This window comes from Tauraco erythrolophus, chromosome 31 (assembly GCF_009769465.1).
Source record: "Tauraco erythrolophus isolate bTauEry1 chromosome 31, bTauEry1.pri, whole genome shotgun sequence".
Classification (NCBI taxonomy): Eukaryota; Metazoa; Chordata; class Aves; order Musophagiformes; family Musophagidae; genus Tauraco; species Tauraco erythrolophus.
The window spans coordinates 924,296-932,450 of NC_141495.1; positions in this window are offsets into that span (position 1 = coordinate 924,296).

The following is an 8,155-nucleotide window of genomic DNA, read 5'->3' on the forward strand; positions in this document are numbered from 1 at the left end:
TGGCAAAGCAACGCACGGGGCTCGTGGGAACCATTGCACGGGGCTTGTGTGAACCACAACATGGGGCTCATGTGAACCATTGCACAAGGCTTGTGTGAACCATTGCACGAGGCTCGTAAGAGCCATTGCACGGAGTTTGTGTGAATCATTGCACGAGGCTCGTGCGAACCATGACATGGGGCTTGTGTGAACCGTTGCACGAGGCTCGTGTGAACCATTGCATGGGGCTCGTGTGAACCATTGCACGAGGCTCGTGCAAACCATTGCGTGAGGCTCGTGGGAACCACAACACAGGGCTCGCCCGAACCATCACACGTGCGTTCGTGCAACTCACGGCGCGGCGATCCGTGCAGGACCATTGCACGAGGTCCCCGCCAGCCCCGTGCACATCCGGCAGCCCCGGTGCCCCCCGGGCTGGTAGCGGGGCCGGTTCGGGAGGTGCGGGGCCGCGAACCCGCGGACCCCGAGCTCAGCCCCCGGCGCCGCTCACCTTCGGCCTTTCCCGGAGCGCATTCGGGTATTTCCGCCGCAGGGCGGTGGCTCTCGGCAGTTTCCGTCCACGTTCGGCACCCACCGCCCCGCCCCGCCCCGCCCCTCGTGGGTATTGCCGAATCCGATTGGCTCTCGGCGGAAATTGGTCACGCGTTTTTCGCGCGCCGGAGGCGGGAGAGGGCGGGGCTTTGGCAGTCGCCGAGTGGCGATTGGCTGGCGGGCTGCCTCCCTCTTCGCGCCGAGCCGCGTCTCAGCGCGCTCGAGGACACCGCTCTGCCCTCTCATTGGCCAGAAGCGCTAGGCCCGGCCCCCGCTTCGCATCTGACTGGCTGGAGGCGAAGGAGGGCGGGCACAATGCGGCAGTCTCGCGTCGCCACTGGCTGCCGAGCGAGGGCCGCGTTCCGATTGGCTGGAGCGGCCTGAGGGCTCCTGCCGGGCCGCGGCCCACGCCCCCCTGCCCGGTGCTTCGCGGCGGCCGGCGGTGCGGGGGGGGCGGCGGCGGCGGCGGGCAGGGCCGGGCGGGCCCCGCGGCACGGCCGGTGAGTCACGGCGGGGCGCACCGGGGCCGCGGCGGGAGGAGAGAGGGGAGGAGGCGGGGAGAAGGGTGGTCGGCGGGGGAGGGCGCAGCCGGGGGCCGGGCCGGGGGTCGGCGGGGCCTTGTGGGGGTCGGTGGGGCCCGGCGGGGCCTTGCGAGGGGTCGGCGGGGCCTTGCGGGGGGTCAGCGGCGCCTTGTGGGGGTCGGTGGGGCCCGGCGGGGCCTTGTGGGGGTCGGCGGGGCCTTGTGGGGGGTCAGCGGGGCCCGGCGGGGCCTTGCGGGGGTCGGCGGGGCCTTGTGGGGGTCGGCGGGGCCCGGTGGGGCCTTGTGAGGGGTCGGCGGGGCCTTGTGGGGGTCGGGGGAGCCTTGTGTGGGGAAGGGGGGGCTGTGTGTGGGAGGGAACAGCCTTGGGGGTGGGCTGCGGGGAAATAGGGGGGGGGTAGGAAGGGTGCTGTGCGGGGAGGGGGGTTCCCTGTGCGGGAGGAGTGGTGGGAGAGGGCTGGGGTGAGAGCTATGGGGCTGGGGGTGCCCCCCGTCCCGCAGCGCCAGCGATGGGGAGGGGGCAGCCAGTGCAGGCCGGCGGAGGGGGGTGGGGGGGCACGGGGTGGTGGGCAGGGGGGGCCCAGGCAGTGGGGCACCCAGGAGAGGCTGCAGAAGGGGGTTTGCGGGTGGAGCAGCGGGAGTCTCTGGGGGGGAAGGGGTGGGGGGGTGCAGCGGGGCAGCCCGTGATGAGGCGAGGGGGAGCTCGGGGCCGGCGGGGGTGACGGGCAGCGGCCGGTCGGGAGCGTTAACACGTTCTTTCCGCCGCAGCCGCCGCACGCACGGAGCCTGCTCGCCCGTCGCGTCCCCCCGCTGCCCTCCGTCCCTCCGCCGGCCCGGCAGTGCTCTCCCGGTGCGCTCGGGGATCGCGTTCCGCGGCCTTCGGACGTTTCCATCACGCAAACAATTAGCGAGCGAGGGCGGTGAAAAGCAGGAGATGTTATTTGCCCCCCCGTACCCCGCGGGGCTGTGGTGTGAGTGTGCCCAGAGCTCGACCCTTAATCCGTGGGGGATTTGCTCCGCTGGAAAACGCGCCGGCAACGAGTTAGAAGGTGGTTTCCAGTGCCCGGTCCCCCTTTTTCGCCCCCCGTGGGTGCTCGTCGTGCTGTTCTTGTTCTGTGCTTGACCAGCGTCCAGAGCGAGCAGAAAGAGGCGCCTGTGCATCCGCAGAGGGAGCTGTTGCAGAGAAGTTGCGAGGCCGCCTTCCCCGCAGAGACCAGCCCTGCGCCGCGGTTCCATGGGAAGGAAGGGGGATAATGGGATTTCGTCTGGTTTGGAGAGGGGAGAAAAGTCTTGGAGGGGATGTGGGGTTTCTTTCGGAGGGCGCCGTAGTGGTTCCCCTGGTGCGATCGTTTTCCCTGGGGATAGCGATCCCCTGCGGAGGGCGGACGGGCCGATCGATTCCCTGGCAAAGCAGCTTGCCAGAGGGGCTGAGATGCCAGAAATGGAAACAAAAGCTTCTGCGTGGAGCCTTTGTGAGTTGCCGGGAGGTAAACTGGGAACAATCACCAGAACATTCCTCGCCGGCCACCTGTGGGATCTGCCTCAGTGTCCCGCCAGAGCCTGGTCGCTGTTTTCATGGCTTCGAGCTTTTGATAACGACTACTTTTCACTAACGTTGCGCTGTGCTTCCCGCTGGATGCATCCGTGGGGAAGCTCTGGCTGCCCCCTCTGTCTCCAGAGGGATTCAGAGATCGCCGAGGGCTCGGAAGTCACAGATAGAGGGTGCGGAGCGGTCGGCTGTGCTGTTTGGCTCCGGCACGTCATGCTTTCTAAGCAGGACTTGCTCCCCCACGCTGGGGGTGCCCCGTTACATGGTCAGGGTGGAGCACGGGCCTGAATCCAGGAGATTTTGGGGACCTGGAGGAGGTCTGGTAGAGCAGAAGGGGAAGCAAGTGTCTGTGTTTGGTGCGAGGACTCCGTAACTCCTCGGGAGCGTAGCTGGCCCGGAGCTTCCGGCTTCCCTCCTGAGCTGTCCCGGGCAGACGGGGCTGCGGGTGGGGGAGGAAGGGCAGAACCTCCCCAGAAGCACCTGTGGGGTATCTGTGCACCCTCCCGAAGGGCAGAGGGGAAGGATCATGGAATCATCTGGTTGGAAGAGCCCCTCAAGATCGAGTCCAACCGTTCCCCCTGCTCTGTCAGGGTCCCTAAACCACGTTCCTCAACCCCAAATCCACATGATTTTTAAGCACCTCCAGGGATGGGGACTCCACCACCTCCCTGGGCAGCCTGTTCCAACACTTCACAACCCTCTCTGGAAAGAAATTCTTCCTGATATCCAACCTAAATTTCCCGTGGCGTAACTTGAGACCATTCCCTCTCGTGCTGTCATCCATAACGTGGGAGAAGAGCCCGACCCCCATCTCCCTACAACTTCCTTTCAGGTACTTGCAGAGAGCGAGAAGGTCCCCCCTGAGCCTCCTCTTCTCCAGACTGACCAGTCCCAGCTCCCTCGGCCGGTGTCCGTTTCCTTCGTCGCGATAGTCCGTCAGGAAGGTGCTTTGTGTGCTGGGCCAGCAAAGCCTGTCTGAAAGTGAAAGTTGTGTCAGCACGTACGTGGCCGTCGCGACGTCGGCCAATGTCACTGGCGTTTTGGGTTTTCCAGACCCAACTCTTGCTGGAATTGTCTGACGCATCATGTTTTTTTTTTTTCCCGATCTTCAAGGGGCATTTTAAAATATTTTATGGTTTTTCCGAGCCACCCAGCCCCCAGCTGGAGGTTCTTACTGGATTCAGGACAAAGGAGCTGGGAAGGTGGCTGCAGCCTGAAGAGCACATACAGGGGCTGCGTCTTTTAAAAATAAATGTGGCAATTAAAATATCCGGCTTATTTTTAACGATATATTCAAGCTCTCTCTTGGGATATCAGACCTGGAGACAGCCATCTCCAGGGAGAGGAGAAGGTTTCCAGTAGGACTGAGGTAATCCCAGTCAAACTGGGGGACATGAGGGATGTTTTCACCAAAGTGGAGCGGTGAAATCTGCTGTATCCGCCGTTATTTTTTCCTTCCTTCTTTCCTAGAGCTTCTGATTTTTAGATGCTTTGATGAAAAGTCAAATTTAATGGAAAAGGCTTGTGTTTATCCTCCTAAATATGAAATTTGGCAAGTCAGAGAGGCTCTTCCAACTCGCGGCGCGGGCAAATACGACCTAAAAATAGCAGCAGGGCGCGCAAAATCACGCAGGACGGATGGATGTGTCCGAGTTTCCGCTGCAGCCGTTCCCTCCTGGTTGGGAAGGGATACGGAGAGCTTTGCCTGGCTGGAGGAGGGACTGGAATATGATGTGCAAAGAGATCTTTGCCTCAGGAAAGCAAAATTTTGGTGTCCGACTCAAGAGCGTTTCACTTGCGTCGCTGCGTACAGCGTCAGAAATCCCACCGGCGATTCCTGGTGCCTGTTTGTCTGGGAAGGGAGTATGGAAAACCGTGTCCAACCAGAAATCCTGGTGTCCAACCAGGAATCCTGCGTGCAGCCCCCTCCTGAAGAACACCAAGCCCACCCATCTGCTCTTTTATCTTGTTTAAGTATTTGTAAACACTCCGGGAGGGGGGGTTTAGTGGCACTGTCGGAATACTTTGGAATATTTTCTCATCCCAAATAGGTAGTTTTGCTTCTTTGTGCTGCCAGACGCCGCGCAATTAGCGGGGAAGAGGTGGATGTTTGAGAATAGCTAATGCCCAGTCGTGCTCTGCATAATGCGTTGGGTGAAAGACCAGGAAAAGCGCGGATTTCAACGGAATATAGACAGCTAATTAGCTCCGAGGTTAAATGTTCAGCTCATTCCTGAGGAAACACTTGGAAAAAAACCAACCTCAAACCCCAAGAGTGATATTAAGAATTTATTTTTTTTTAAATCCTAAAATGGCTCTTTGTATTGTACGGTTTTACAGGCCTTCATCCAGGATAGGGGAAAAAAAAAGGGGGAAAAAAGGGAAAAAAAAACCCCACGTCGCTGCCGGGCTTGTGTTCCGCGCGCCGCTGAACGGTGCGCGCCCTTCCTTTCGGAAGCTGCCCGGCTTCGATCGGAGTGTTGGCTGGTGTGGTCTGGAATCTGTTTTGGGAAAAAAAAAAGACAGTTTGGAGCGTTGGCTGGTGTGTTCCGGATCTGTTCCGGGCAAAAAAAGTCAGTTTGGAGCGTTGGCTGCTGTGTTCCCTGGTGTTTTGGGGCAAAAAAGTCAGTTTGGAGCGTTGGCTGGTGTGTTCCGTGGTGTTTTGGGGCCAAAAAAGTCAGTTTGGAGCGTTGGCTGGTGTGTTCCGTGGTGTTTTGGGGCAAAAAAGTCAGTTTGGAGCGTTGGCTGGTGTGTTCCATGGTGTTTTTGGGAAAAAAAGTCAGTTTGGAGCGTTGGCTGGTGTGTTCCATGGTGTTTTTGGGGCAAAAAAGTCAGTTTGGAGCGTTGGCTGGTGTGTTCCATGGTGTTTTTGGGAAAAAAAGTCAGTTTGGAGCGTTGGCTGGTGTGTTCCGTGGTGTTTTGGGGCAAAAAAGTCAGTTTGGAGTGTTGGCTGGTGTGTTCCGTGGTGTTTTTGGGAAAAAAAAGTCGGTTTGGCGACCAGGAAGGACTGAGGGATCCGTATTGAGCTCGTTTTGGTCTGTAACTTCACAGGTATTTGCTGGAAAATTCCCAAGTCTCCGGCTTTGAGCACAGTGCAGGTTCCCCAGGAGTTCAGCGGAGGTTTGGGAAGAGCCAGGCGGTGCCGTGAGTCGGCGCTGGGAACGTCGGGGTTGTTCCCGTGGGCCCCCCCCAAGCTGTGGAATTTCTGGGATAATGCTCGCTGTTTTTTTTGGGACACGCTCTAAAACTGAGTTAATTCCCTGAGAATCGTCGCTGTTTTCTCGGGACACGCTCTAAAACAGAGTTAATTCCCTTCTCGCCTGCGCGGATCACGGGCCGGGGGGTGCCCAGGGCTGTGGGTGAACACCCGGCTCCTCCGAGGTGCCGGAGTCTTGGAAAAACGGCTTTTGATTTGAGGATGATTCTCAATGCCAAACAGGGCGATTTATTCTGCGGAAGCGCCGTGTCTGTGCTCACGGGGACGGCTCCTACTCCGCGATCGGGATTAAAGCGGCTTAGCGAGGGGCTACCTCACTCCCAAGCCAATTAGCCAAATGAGTGATGCCGCAGCGGGCACGGGGCGAGGGTGGGCACAGCCCACCGTGCCGCTGCCCGACGGCTGCCAGCCGCCGCGCCAAAACCCTCCCAAGCAGCACGTTTATTCCAGAACTCCGGATTTCTCCTCTAAAAGCATCTTCCCCAGACTAATAAAAGCTCCCAGACACATTTCTCGCCGTTTATCTCCTGTCCCTTCCCGCGGGGAGCTATCGCGTTCCCAAAATTTGCCGAAATAACCCGTCCAGACGGAGCAAGAATAGCGCGGCACAGCCAGCGCCGCGGGGATGCTGAGGAGTCGTTCCTTTTTTCGCCTCGCTCTCTGTAAAATTCCATATATTTTCCTTCTTTCTCACTCCGATATTTGTGTGTTTAGCAGCACCGTGCCGTTCCGGTGGGATTTGGGATTTCAACGGAGCGCCGGCGGCTCTGGGAGGTGCTGGGTCGCTCTGCCCGTGATGGGAGCCGGGTTTCTGCGGGTCGTGTGGCTCCCCCGGCGATCCCGTTGTGCCGGTGATATTTTATGGCAATCCAGCAGCTGCATCTCCCGGCAGCTCGTACCGACACTCGGCTGTTCCGACGGATGCAGGCGGCACGCGGCGCCGGCACTAGGTTGCCCTTATCCGGAGGAGGTGGCCACCGCTACCGAGTTTGTTTGATCTTCCATGAACCTTTGCTGGTTTTCCAGCCTCGAAATTCCCATTTGGGTTTTAAAACCCCACCTGTGTGTTTTCCAGCCCTCCCCAGCCGGTCTGGGTGAGCTTCCGGCTCACAATTCCGCCGCGTTGGATTTTCCTGCGGATCTGCTGGGGGAGACGCCGCGTTACCGGCAGCTCGGACGTGAGCCGGGGCCGCGTTCGGCTGCCTGGCTCTGGGTTCTTACCACGGGGTGTGTCGGGTGAAATATTAATTGGGTGAAATATTAATTGGGTGAAATATTAATTGGGTGAAATATTAATTGGGTGAAATATTAATTGGGTGAAATATTAATTGGGTGAAATATTAATTGGGTGAAATATTAATTGGGTGAAATATTAATTGGGTGAAATCTTCATCCAGGAAGATGAAAATTCAGAATTTCATCTGAAATTTGCCATTTCAGACTCGTCAGATGTTATTTTTTTTTTTCCTCCCCAGTCCCTTATTTTATTACTTTAGTAATTACGGAATAATTCAGCACCCGCTGTATGTTGTTTGTTTCCCCCCCGAGACTTAATTACTGTTTATTTTTTTCCCTTGAAGTGGGTAAAACTGTATTTCCCGGGCGATAAGGTGTAGTGGTTTTGAGATCTCCCAATAACGGCTTTACTGGCAGCGCTGGTTTTTCACAGCTCCTTTCCAGACTTTGTCTGGATGTTGTCGCCGTTGTTTGCGTTCCGGGGACACGGAGAGGAGTTTTTAACTGTTCCTTTGTTTCATGGATTAAGTTTGGGATGAGTCCAGGGAGCTCGGGTAAAGCGCTCCCCGACGGGGCGTTCCAGGATGTTGTCGGTACCTGTGTCTTTCCGCGCTCCCTCCGGATTAAAGCTCACCCGTTTCCGTTTAAAAAAATGGAATTGTCAAGACGCCCGTAGTGGTGGGTTTGTCCCGTTTGTTTGTTTTCCAGACTGGGAGCGATCCGTGCTGCGGGCGTTCAGCTCCGGTGTCGTAGGTCGGCGCGTGGACGCGGTCCTCCCGGCGTTATCTTAAAATCACGGGAGGCGCCGGCCGTTCCCGGAGCACGTTTCCTGGTCGTGGACACAAAGCAGGCAGCTGGGAAGTGAAACCGGGGTGTAATGGTGCAAACCGGAGCACGGCGGCCGCCTGAATCCCGAAATCCTCCGGTTTCCGTGGTTCTGAGCGCCACAGTTTTTCTGGGGTGGTTTTTAGCACCTCGAGGCACCGGAACGAGGGGAAGTGTTTGATCCGGAGAGCCGAAGGAGCGGGGCAGGAGTGTGAACCACCTCTCGTTTGGGGACTCTTGGCAGGTAAAAAATTCCTCT